Source organism: Ambystoma mexicanum, chromosome 5p (assembly GCF_040938575.1).
Source record: "Ambystoma mexicanum isolate Mex_15411 chromosome 5p, UKY_AmexF1_1, whole genome shotgun sequence".
Classification (NCBI taxonomy): domain Eukaryota; kingdom Metazoa; phylum Chordata; class Amphibia; order Caudata; family Ambystomatidae; genus Ambystoma; species Ambystoma mexicanum.
This window is the reverse complement of record NC_090930.1, coordinates 514,020,872-514,034,871: the sequence shown is the minus strand read 5'-3', so window position 1 is coordinate 514,034,871 and position 14,000 is coordinate 514,020,872.

The window sequence follows — 14,000 nt, the reverse complement described above, 5'->3', positions numbered from 1 at the left end:
TACTGGCCATGCACCAACAACCCTGCGGATTACTTGTCTCGCCACCCAGGTGCTGGGCGAACGCAAGAAAACGTTGTGGTGATTGATTGCATAGAAATGGTTTGCAATGTCGTGGAAGCCGCCATGCCTGTGGCATTGTCACTTCAAGAGATAGTCGCGGCCTCAGATAGTGACAAAGTATTTCAAATCATTCGATCAGCCATGGACAGCGGGGAGTGGAAGGATGTGTTAGTCAACAACACTAGGTGAGAGATGGGGGGCACAACATGACTTGCAGGCAATGTGGAAGGCCCGTAACGAACTATTGATGTCTGAGGAGGGGCTAATATTGAGAGGACGGCAAATTGTCATCCCCCGTTCCCTGGTAGCAAATGTGTTAGAGCTAGCACACAAGGGCCATCAAGGTGCGGCAAAAACTAAGGCACGCCTGAGATCCAAGGTATGGTTTACTGACGTAGAGAGGCGCGTGGACGAATTTGTGCGCGTATGCATTCCATGCCAGACGGCCAGCCCAGTCGAGAGGGGACCCACAATACAATTCATGGAGAGAAGCGAACAGCCATGGGGAACCGTACACATGGACTTTGGATCCACCGGAAGGGGGATGTACTTTCTAGCAGTGGTGGATCAGTGGTCCAGGTACCCGGAGAATGAGCTGGTGGAGTCGGCGGCGTGCGACCATACTATTTTGGCACTGGAGAAAATGTTTGCCACACACGTGTTCCCATACAAACTCTGCCTAGACTATGGCCCGCCTTTCCAGGGGCAACAGTTTGCCAAGTACTTAGAGGACCGCGACATCATACATCGAAGAGTGACACCGCTCTGGCCAAGAGCAAACGGGGAAGCAGAAAGGTTCATGCGGACATTGAACAAGATCTTCTGCATTTCACTGAATGGTGGAGGGGAATTACACCAGAACTTTTTTGAGTTCCTCAGAGAGTGTAGGGCGACCCCCACCAGTCCACGGGGGTAGCACCGGCAGAGGCATTGTTTAAACGCTGTCCAGAGGGCTAGTACCCGAGATGGAGGGAAGAGAACCCGGGGTGATTGACAATGATTCCCGAGCTGAGAAGCATGGTGGTGTCCAGCTCGTTTCCAGGACTATATCATGGACACCAAGGCCTAGGTAGCTGGGGTGGTAGCATGAGTTAACTCACATTGAGTTTGTTGCACTGTTAATAATTTGTTGTCCTTTTTGTTTAAAGAAAAGGAGGGATGTTACGTAGCGTGTTATTGTTTATACACATGCGCAAGCCTCGTTCCGGCTCGTGCATGCGGGTTAAAACAAAGAAAGGCTGCCGGGACCCCAACCTGAGCAGACATGTCAGTGTATTATTACATCAGGTGTGTGTGCGATGTGAGGGGTGGCCTGGGGCCAACATATATGCTACCATTCAGCAGGGGTGTTGCATATTGCATAATCCATAATTTTGGAAGTGGGGATAATTGTGATATTTCCCTGGGGTAATTGTGATATTTCCCAGCAGGCAATGGGGTGCGCACGGCACAAAAAGGTAACGCGATGAGCCCTGAACTGGCACACTATTATTCTATCTTAGATTAAACAAAAGCTATATCTATTGTTGCATTTTTATTTTTTCATAAAATTGGCCTACACTGGCAAGGTTTATCTTAGAGTCAGTGCATGGAACGATTTGATGGACACTCGAACTACCCACATTTTGGGTAGTTCATGGTCCTGGGCAGTTTCAAACTTTTCAGCAATTGATGGTTGATGAAGCAGATAAGGACAGAGTCGGACAGGCTGTCTTCTCACGCATTGCCTTGTTGTGTTTCTTTTCCACTCTCCTGCATCTGTTCACACTAGAAATACAACAAAACATGTTTCTATTTTAAGCGTGAGCATTAGGTTTGACCTAGAAATAGGAACATTTCTTTTCTAGTACAAGTAGGATGTAGGCACTAGACATAGAAAAACGTTCCTGTTTCCAATACCTGTGCATGCTAAAAATAGAAACACGTATTCTTCTACTACTAGCTATGACTATTTTCTCTTTTTCTCTTTCCAATGTGGGTGCCCAACATGGCTAGAAATAGCACTTTTCAGCGATGTGCACCGCCAGCACCAGCACCTCCTATCAGTGACGAAAAGTATGGATGGAGAAGACAAGAGCGTTTAGAAGGGAAGTCGATGAGGTTTCGGTCACTTCCTAAGTGACCCACGAATATTGCAGGCTATCAGATATTTGAACGGGTGATGAGTGATTTTTAGATGAATCATGAGTGTCACTTGGTTGGGGTGGTGCAACCACAACTATTCATTACCACACCCTTACATGTGTTGGGGAGGACCCCCAGGTATGGCAGAGGGATACTGGAAGTACGCGGACTTGGAGGGCCCAACACCCTCCCACAGGATACAAGGAGGACTCACTCAACAGCAAGTCCAAACTGTGGTTTATTACAGACAAAACCAACAGGGATGAGCACAGGAACAAAGAATATTCATGCACATCTCCCTTCCGGTTTTACTCCCAAATGGCATCAGCACTTCATCACAACCCGGGCCCTTCTCCAGAAAACCTATCTGGTTGGGTGATTGGGTATTAAGTATGTTATAACCTATACAGGACACTATAGATATTATTCTACTGGCCCTTGCATGTCAGGTGGCTAACCTGTTCCATCCCCAATACACTACCTATAACATTGTGGCAGTGTTGTGGACTCACCATTGGTTCTTGTCCGTTGCTACCTACCGCTAGGGTACTAGACTGTGATTGGCTAGAGCTGAAGTCCCCAGGACTGGGACCCAAGAAGGTTCTCAGCTCACTGTGTACCTCTTCAAGGTGATGAGAATGATTATGTGTCTGTATTGTAACTTGTGTATACCACCTGTGCCTTATGAGAGTGCTCTCCTGTCCAGTGCAACACTTGCTGCATACCCATGCATACTTGTTGCAGTCGTTGTATGGCAGTCCGGGACCGGCTCTCCTTTACCACCGCTGATTGCTGTCCATTGTCTACTTTGGCCGCATCACATGTTCAGAGACCACAAATTTGAGCACTGCTGACCTGAATTATAAGGAATTATTTGTACTTTCTGCAGCTGGTCCCTTTGTCTTCTGGAGATTGGAATGACACCCATATCTCCTGTCTCACATGTCTTGCTCCCTGTCCAGCCTGAATCAGCTCAGCTCATCCCTTGCTCAGAGGCCTGAGGCTTGCTGTACTTTTCCTAAGCCTAATCCAGTTTCTACAGTGCCCATATTATACAAAATATCCACAGGTTAGTCACACTTGGCTCTGTCAGGTCCCATAGGTGCTCCTGCAGATCCATAGGGTTATTTGGGTTTAAGCATATGCATGCTTTGCTCAGGCTCTCTTGCATCCTGCAGTTTCTGCGTTACTGCATTTGGCTGATGGCAAAAATAATAAAAGCGATGACAGTATGTATATGTATCTGTCCTCTAACTATAGAACTGTATGCTCATTTTCTTCAATTATTTGAGTGTGTGCTTGTGTCCCAAAGTGCGGATGGCACGTGTGCTACATGTCTAACTCTGCTATGTCATGGTGTCTCTATCGATATCAGCAACATTGCTTCTTGGTGTTTTAGTCCAAGCTGCACATACCAGTGTCTCTGATCATGGCCTGCAGCTCTTCATTCACGCATGGGTAGATCTGTATGTCCCTTAGTTGGCATGGCTGTCTGAGGGAATACCTCTCAACGTACTTATCAATCATAGGCCCATTAGGAATCTGCCCAAAATAAAATGGGTGTTCCTGACCTTCTTCCGTATCAAGAATTTAGTGGGGGGGAGGGGTGGCAGGATTTTATGCACTTTATACATGGTCAAGAACATTTAATATGTAGCATCAATATGGTCTATCAATTCATTCATCCATGCGTGAACCATTTCATGAAGTGCAAACATAAAATAATTACTTTGGCTATGATTAGTATCACCTTTACAAACCAGAGCCTTTCCTCCTCCCCAAAGGGTGTGTGCTAGACCCCTGAGTAGGGGCGTTGTGGTAGGGATAGAGGTAACGAAAAGCAGAGACCATCACTGTGAATTTAAGATAGAGTAGACAATAAACCCCTGCAGTGGGTTAGCAACCCTCACCAATCTACACAGGAAGGATATACTAATGTCATAACGTTTATTGAAGGACACTGTTAAACCACCTACCAACCCATTCCTTAGTAAAACATGCACAATACACTGTTTGACAATATAGTGCAATATACAGAGATGCCCCTAGACACACCTAAAGCACATGTACATAGGTTCTCAAAAAATAACTCTCAATGAATACTCTCACAGTCTCCTGACAAGTTAATTTCTTTGTGTTAGAAGAAACAAGTAATACAAAATCATAGCAATTGTATCTGTGATTACACATACACTCAATATAATAATGGTTATTATTGAGAATATGTCTCTCATTTTCTAGCCTATATCCATACCTATAATGAAACAATCAAATACAAAAAGCTTCCGAAAGACAATTTATTTGAATGCTAATTGAATCTCACTACTCCTCTGAGATAGTGAAAAGATGAAAGCTGCACCGATAGACTAATGCTGGCTGCAAGGCATAGTTGTATAATCCAAAAAAATCACAAATTCCCAAAAAAGCAAATCTAACGGAAACACCACCTTAGAAAAACCAGCATGGTACTCTAATGGCTAAAACAGACACTTAAAAGAGACGTGGTGTCAATTTGATTGACTATGATACAAACAAAAGCCACATTTAAAAAAGATAGCTCGATGGGTTTGATCTGCTGTAGTTAAGGTCTTGAGACTTCCATATACAGCTCAATGAAAAAGGAAAGTTCCCTAAAAAAAATAAAGAAGACACTTGTGGTACCAATGCCATCAAAAATACAATGTAATGCTGTACAAATCCAGGACAGAAAAAAGGGACACGTCCTCCTCCATAGACCAATATGGAGATGGCTATCCATCTTGCTTGGGTCCTCATCTCACTTCTGCCCTGCCAGTACTCTGTGATGATCTCGAGCAGCACTCACCTAACTCCTCCCATAAGCTCCCTTTATATAACCTCTAGATTGTTTATGTCTGATATTCCACTGGCTTTCAAAACACATTCCCAGAGAATGTGTACCACATTCCCCTAGAATATCTAATCATTTTCCAAGGGCTTCATCAACATGCTCTTCGAAAATATGTTTACCCATGGCTGCAGTGTTCACTTGTGTACCCTTAACAAATGATAAACTGGCTCAAAGCCCAGACCTGCACAGGAAGACAACAGAGAAGTAATTTGTAATTGTTAATTTCTGCACAGTACATGAATGTCATGTTACTGGAACTATTTACTGACATGTTGTTTGCAATATATATGTCTACCATATCCCTATCTATTTAAGTCTCAGGTGTGCCCTAACTATATAACAGAACAAATATAAAAAAGCACTTCACGATTTGTGAATAATACTCATATCTCATGAATGTATTTTCTTACATCTCAGCTAAAATACATTATACCCCCCATGAGTAGTAGAACAAGCCATGGAGGATGCCTAAGAAATCATGGAAATAAGAATGAAGAGATAAAAGAACACACATATCCAAAATGTAACAAGTTACTGATGCTCATGCAAGTACCTGCACTGGTACCTAAAACACAATATCAATAATAAACTGAAGCAATCAACTTTTACTGGTGAGAAGAGCGACCTCTGGCAGATGTGAGATTATAGACTGGTGCTGGAATGTGTACTGCTTCCAGTTTATGATGCAAGTCTATTCACTGATGCAGTCAATGGAACACCAATTAAGAAGACAATTAACTTGACTTGAATCAATTATCACACTACTTAATTGTTGACCGAGATGTGTAGATGTATTGTTTGCAACAAATGATCCAAACAGTTATTTTTTGTCCTTTGGGTTCAAAGCACTGGTGTATAGATTTTCTTAACTTTTCTTTTGTGACCAAACAAAAAAATGATCAGGACCAGGATGAACCCAACAGTAAGAATATATATGATTGGGGAACTTCTTGTGCCTATTTTCCCAATTAATTCTGTTATGATTGTCAATGGATTGAAGGAGAAGAGGGAATGCATCAGACAGTCCATAATTATTCCTAGGATTGATTTAACTCCCATTCATGGGGAGGAGCTTCCAGTATGGTTCCCATCCCTTTTTTGTCAATCAGGTGCTTTCTCCATCAGGACTTTGGCCAAGTACACTGCTCTATTTGATGCTTCTAAAAAGGTTCCTGTTGAGATGTTGATCCACATGTTCAGGAGATATTCCAGCTTCAATGACAACTGTGAAGGATGATTCTACAGCATGTTACCACCTCAGAGACAGTGATCAGGCGATCAACTCTTACAGGCACACCACAGCATGAATAGTTGAACTGCACAACATAGCAACCATTAGGAAGCAGCAAGGCTTTACTGCTGATGGTTTCCATTCACATGGCTCTCAATGAACAAACTATAGCATTTGAATACTGCTCACATGGTTTGACCTTTGAGATGCCCTTAAGGCAACTTACATGGAGTGTTCCAACATAGACCTCCAAGGAGGCATAAAGGCGAACAGTAGAGTCTCCTAGTGTTTTGCAAGCATGGGTGTATGGTACCTCACAGAAGGTTTTTACCCAGATATCTGCCACTTGATGCAGGGTACCCCAAAACTGTAATGTTTCACACATTAAAGCTGGTCTTGTTGGCACTGAAAAGTTCAAAATCCCATGGAGTGTTCTTTACATCTTTTTTTCCCGCTCTAATGATCCATAGAAACTCATTTTGAAGACACTCAACGGAGTATAGGTTAACCCTGAGATGGCTTGTTGTGGAACCTGTTTGGACAAGTTAATTTCTATCAATTGCACCAGCCATGGTGTGGTAGTACAATCTGGAACTCGTGTAGACAGTGTGCCCAAGAAGTCAGTGACTTGTATAAGCTTGATGGTAGCTTGTTGGTCATCTTCTAGTGTTTCCAATTCTCCCTGTGCACCATGTGAACTATCATATATCTTCGATGGTAGATTCCTCACTGCAACATATTAAAGTTGTCATCAGCTGCATGGAAACTCTTCTCTACTGAACGATCTGCCAGGCGTTGGATCTGCCAGGCGTTGGATCTGCCAGGCGTTGGATCTGCCAGGCGTTGGATCTGCCAGGCGTTGGATTTCTTATACTGCTCCTTTCTAGCTGTATGAGGAATCAGCACATTTCAACTCTCTTTTTGTTCTACCCTTTCTTAGGTGACTTAGCTTATCTGGGATTACTTACCGTTCACCAGATTTGCCCCATGTGTCGATTTAGCCAATAACCTCATTTAAGGGTGCTTGCTTAGCCATTAATTGCCATACTTTGCTTATGGAAATGGCATAGGTTTGTGAAGTGTTATTTGTAGCCCAAGTGATATAAGGGCCTACACCTACACCTGTGTTTCTCTTATAGCACTCATTTATCTGAATACTGCGGTCCACTGGAGCATTTGAAGCTTCTGCAATACGTTCACTTCTGTATCCCAGCACTGCTGTTTTAAGTTGATCTATTGACCACCAGATCGTACCCTGTTGGGCTTTAAAATCTGAATAACAGGATATATCATATAAACTACAGGTAGTTTGGATATGTGTGCTGGAAAGAAAGTACATCAAATGCGGATATCTAGGCACTAAATCTAGAGTGCCAATTTGAGTACCTGCCAAGATTCACCCCCATCTTGTGTTAAGAGGGACTTATTCTTGCTATGATTTTTCTGTCAGTGTGGCAAAACATGTTTCATCATATACCACAGAGTAGCTGGACTGCACACATTGACTATTCTCTGCAGGAGGGGGGCACGTGTACCTTTTCCTTAATGTGGGTCCTCCCTGATCTGTTGTTACATAAGAAAATGCAGGGACGTCATTTCACCAAAATACCACGGGTAGCAGAAGTGACATTATACGACCCTTGACCTCTGATGACATCACAAGATGTGTTGTCATTTGACCCCACACCGAAGTGATATCACCGGAAGCGATGCAACACAACCTTTCACCCCTTGAAAAAACAGGAAGTGGCACCACATAGCATTGTTCCTGAATACAGTATGAAACATATGGTTACGATGTCGCTATAATGTGATATACATTTCATACAAGAATGGATCGCCAAATGTATCATTAAGATCAGTGTGTCTAGGCACATATTAATACATTACTGTGAATGCAAGCTGACATCCATGGCTAAATGATAATGATATAGTGCTTAAGCTTAAGCACTTTATATAGAACAAATATGCATACAATTTCACCCAACCTGTGTTGGTACTCATTTATCGACCTCAGCAGCATGAAAGGCTGAGTTGTTTAAGAACAGACTAAATCAGTTGCTCCCCCCCTGAAGAGTGCCTGAAATAAACCTTTAATTAGTCTAGCAATTATTATACAGAAGTCCAGAAAGACACATTATTTGGTATTCCTATTCCTTCTTATTTAGGGTCACTGCTGAAAGTGTTAGACTCATGGAACAATTTTAAGAGGCCTGAACAAGAAAGCCAGCTTCTTCAGAAGCAAAGAGCCACATGGCGTGGGCCACAGCCCAGGAGCTTGCATTTTCTTTGGGGTAGCAAGGGAGACTTCAGGGGACGTAATTGTGAACCCTGGTGACCCCGTAACGACGTCCCTAAGGAAATTGTGCCTTAAACTCAAATGGTGAGTCTGGAAAATGAACAGCACAGTGCTCCCAGTGGGCTTTTTTTATCCACCCCATTGGCTATTGTTTGTAAAACAGGAAGGTGACAAAATAGTTAAAAACAAACATGATCAGACATGTCATCTAATGTTATCCCAATCATCTGCAGGATCAAATGCTTCCATCTTAGACCTTAACATTTTCCTATAGGTTCCAGATCCATGAATTGTAGGAGACACTATCCTAGTTTAATCTATCACTGATAGTGTATGTACCTGAATTGCATACTAGGCCCACTGTAGGTTGTATAATGGTAGATCCGGAATTGACCTAACTCAAGTGGATATATGCTAATTTGTGTTGAGTCCCCACCCGTATCAGAATACACCACCCTCTCCTGTAGTGCATCTGATAAGGATAAAGTTGACATGTTCATCTTATGGTAGATGGTATGAATCTCTACTGGAGGAAAAAAAATATCCTAAGGCATAAACAGTGACAAGACTTATCCTCTACAAAATGTAGAACATAGTGACTCTCCCAACGATTATCTTGCATTATTTGCAGCACTTTGGATGTTTTAAAACTTTCAGGCTTGATCTTGCCCTTTTCTTTGTTTCTGCCTTTATTTCTGCCTAATCTGCTCTGCACCCAACACCCCTGAACATGCCCCGCAGGCAGCCCATCCACCCTGACCATGCCCCACAGGCAGCCCATCCGCCCTCCCATGCCCCGCAGGCAGCCCATCACCCCTGACCATGCCCCGCAGGCAGCCCACGCCACAGGGGACCACCCAACACCCGTGGCCATGCCCCGCAGGCCACCCACACCATCAGGGACCACCCAACATCCCTGCCCATGCCCCGCAGGCAGCCCACACCACAGTGACCACCCAAAACCCCTGGCCATGCACCGCAGGCAGCCCACACCACAGGGGAACACCCAACACCCCTGGCCATGCCCCGCAGGCAGGCCACACCACAGGGGACCACCCAACACCCCTGGCCATGCCCCACAGGCAGCCCACACCACAGGGGACCACCCAACACCCTTGGCCATGCCCCGCAGGCAGCCCACACCACAGGGGACCACCCTACACCCCTGGCCATGCCCAGCAGGCAGCCAACTCAAGGGATTTTTTGGTTACTCTAGAGGTGCTTAAAAGATGGGCTGGTGGCAGCAGTGACTTTTCTCCACTTTTTGGGGAATTTTGTTTTAGCTTAACCGCGTTTACCACGTTTGGCTACTTACTGTGGATACTGGTCAAACATGGCCGTGCCTCAAGGTTTTTAGTTCATTCTTTTAGCATCTTATTGTTTAGCCTTCTTCCTGGCCTCAGAAGCCAGAAAGATCCTTATAAGGACTTCCAGTGCCCAGGAAAGCAGCAGCTTTTGGCGGGCTACTGGAGGGCTTTGTGTGTTTGCAGGTAGGATGTGGGCTGGGTCAGTCTGGCCCTAATACACATCCTGGTTTCTGTGTGTTTGAGTGGTATGCATGAGTGTTCCTGCCAGTGGTCCTGATTGGCCCACTGTGGGGTGTGTGTGTGGGCTAGTTCTGCCATTGGCTAGTGGGAGCTTAGACTCCTACCTGGCTTTTAAGATAAGAAGAGGGCCCCTACATGCATTTCTCAGAGATCCTGGAAGAACCTGAAGGAGCCAAATATCCGTCCAGCTGAGAAGTCCCGCAAAGAAACCTGTAACCTGTCTGAAGGAGGCCTGGCAACCAACTTCTGCTGCATTTCTGGTGGAGCCCTGTCTGTCTCGTGATCTCCAGTAGGCCGGCATAGGTGCTACGACCCCAGGAGTGGACGGACCATCCATTCCCGAAGCTTACTCAGCGCCCAGCACAAAAACCGCCTTCGGAAGAGTCGTCCTGGGAGTCGTCCTGTGGCTGACCAGCTTCGTTTTTGGGCCACCAGGTTATCTTCGTTGCCGTGCTGAGTTTCCACCTGAAACCTGGCACACACTCAGCTGCCACTGCAATGACACCCTCTGCCAAATTTAGGCATTCCTAGACCCAAGGGGATCAGAGAAACACCAGAATGTCCGAACGCGGCTACTGAGTCCTGCTGCATCGCTGTGCGTGGCGTGCACGGTCCAAAACCTCCTTTTATGACCCGCCTCCAGTCCCAAGAAGGGTGCTGCATCATTTGTTTCTGCATTTCTTCATCAAGAGTCCTTGCACCAGCAAAAGATCCTAACCGGAGAATCACTCGAACCTGCAACATGTGAAAATCAAGGACCGCGGAATTCAGCGGGAAAAGCAAGCCAGGACACCCTTCCTTTGTTCTGGAAAGTCTTGGGAAAATTCAGAGTGAGGGGGGTAAGTTACTGAGCTTTTAACATACCCCTGCACCCCCATTATAAGTCAAAGGACTTATAATAACCTTTATTCTAACACTATTGGCTTTTCTAGTACTTGCCTTGGCAAGACTTCTGACTGTTGGGAGTAATTTTGGGCACTTGTCCATATTGAACCCTGGCTCTAAGAATCCATCACTGGACCCCAGAGAACCTACCTACATTTTTCTCCTGCCTCCTGAGTTCTGTGTCTTTGTATCTTGAACAATAGGGTACAAGGCCCCAGGCAACTTAGGGTTGGACCATATTAGTTAGGGACCATCTCTGTGGACCTTTTTGTGTGTGATACTCACCTATTCATTCCCCTGCAGGAGTATTTTGATTTGTATTATGCACTTGAACCTGTGACTGTATATATGTATTTTAGTTTGATGGTATTGGTTGTTAAGTCTACTTGCTTGTGTTCATTTTTCTTATAGTGTGTTTTGGCCATAATTAAATAACTGTATTTTTAAACATCCTGTCTAAGTGTAATTTGTGACTCCCGTTGTTGTTAAACTCACCTTGTCTCAGCGGGGCATCGAATCCGAGCAAGGTCGAGTGGTCCGTTGTCCAGCTCTAGCTGGGTTGCAAGGTGCCCCTTGTCTCTGCTTGAACTGGCCTGGGGTCAGCTTCCTGATGGAGAAACAGAATATGTACGTGAGACTAGTGCCTTTCTCTTGCTCTTCAAATTGGGGTCTTTCTAGTTACTCAGCGCGGTGCTTGCTCACCTCAGAGCCTTTAAAGATGTGCTCTCCTTCCTGCTCGTCTCGGCAGGGGTGCAAGTTGTTCTCCTGAGTAGTGTAGTTGCACTGATTCCGGTGCAGGAGTCTTATGGCTTGAGTTGCTTCACTGATCCGTTACGAGGGCACTTGGATCGAGTTGCTCCACTGATCCGATGCAGGTAAGTCTTTTTGTTTAAGGAGGCTATAGAACACTGTTGGTTATTTATTTATTTATTTATTTATTTATTTATTTATTTATTTATTTATTTATGTATTTATTTATTTGGTTTATACAAACCTTTAGAATATTTTACATACATCAACAAACAAACAACCAAATATATCATCTAGCTTCATTAATCTCCACTCCTCTGTATCCTTTCAACCTCTGATTTCCCCAAGTGTCCATTGATCGCTTTCATTTCCTAAACTCCAGCGTCCATACTTAATCGCAGTTCAATTATCGTCAAGAAATGCGTCAGTGGAATTAGCAATTTTGAATCAGTTCCATTACACATATGGCCCCACCATTCATCCGCACACAATGAAGGATGGTTTGTACTCCACAGGCTCAAGGGTGTTGTTCTTTCGCTGCAAAGACTGGTACAAAATAGCACTAAATGTTTAAGTGTTTCAATTTCCTTTGCGCAGAATCTGCACATAAGATTTAAATTCTTATTGCACCTCCACGTCTGTAGTGTCTCTTTGGTTTTAAATATGTTCATGCGAAATAGCATGAAGCGTCTCCGTGCATTGGGATCTGGAAACAAGCTAATGTAGCGTTGGGCAGTGCTAAAAGCGTGTGCTTCAGCTGGCACGTCTACCATCAATTTCGACAAAGATCTTTGAGTACAGGTTCTTTCCCAATCCATGCGCCAAATTTTCAGTTTTGCTGCATTTGGATTTTCGTGGAGCATGTCGATCTTAATATCAAATTCTACCAGCAAATGTTCACATCTCTGCATCCACATTGATACCAAGTTCCGACCTTTTAACGATGCACTATGGAGAATTTCGAACTGTAAGATGTTTTCTCGGGCCTGAGTCTTTCGAAACAAAGATAACACATTCCAGGTAATCCTTGCCTGCAATGAGATAAAAGATAGTTCATATCTGATACATGATGTCATTTCCCTTTTGGTAGACCCAGCACTTTCGTCCAAAATTGGTTCTCCAACGAAGACCATATTTCATAAGAACAGCCCAAAACGTTTTCAGCCCCATAAATCAGCAATGCAATAACGTTTTGCTTGTACAACAGCCGCAATGGTTCAAGCGAGAATTTTCCAAATTTCTTCTTTATAATTAACGCTTGACTCGCTAGCTGAGTGCATTTCTTTTTTGTGTCTGCTATCCAAGGTCCATCATTGATGCAGGAGCTTATTACCATTCCCAGGTATTTAACGCTCTGTGACGTCATCATCAGTTCACCCCTTATGCTCCATCTGTACTTTTTTGCTCCTTTCAGAGGAGCCCCACTCAAGTTCTTAAATATGAAGATCTCACATTTTTTGTATTAATCACCAGCTGATTCTCATTTACATAGCTCTGGATGGCGTCAAGCTTCCTTTGCAGGCCGATAGGTGTAACGTCCATCACAACGAGATCATCGGCGTAAAGCAGCCAGCTTACATGTGATGTGTTTATCTTAGGCGGGAATTAATTTACTGCATAGATTGATGTACCTATCTCCGATATAAACAGACTAAATATAGCGGCTGCAAGAGGGCATCCTTGTTTTACGCCCTTATGGGTTTTGATTGCAGTAGACATCACCCCGGATTGGTCTATGCGGATCTTGACAGATGTATCTGTATATAGCTCCAGTATAGCTGCTAGTAGATCTTCCGGACACCCCCACCGCTTCAGCTTCGATCACAAAAGGTCTCGATCGACAGTGTCAAAGGCACTTGAAAAATCGATAAACACCAAGTATACCACTGTATTTGATTTTAATGCCTCCATTTTTATCAAATTGAGTAACAGTAAGTTTAAGGAGCAGCCGACTTGTTTAACGAAGCCGGCCTGTCAGGCGTCAACATGCGCAATTTTTACAGCCCACTCTACCAGTTTATGTTGCAGAGTGGTTGCGTAGACCTTTCCCAGTATGTCTAACAATGCCACTGGCCGATAATGATTTGGGTTCAACCTTTCCCCTTTTTTAAATATCGGTACGATGATCGCTGATTTCCATGATTTTGGAGATTCACCCTGGCTGTTTATTCTTTCAAATAAGGCTATGCAAAACTCAACCCAAATCTCGGGATGCTGTTTAATGGTGTAATTAGT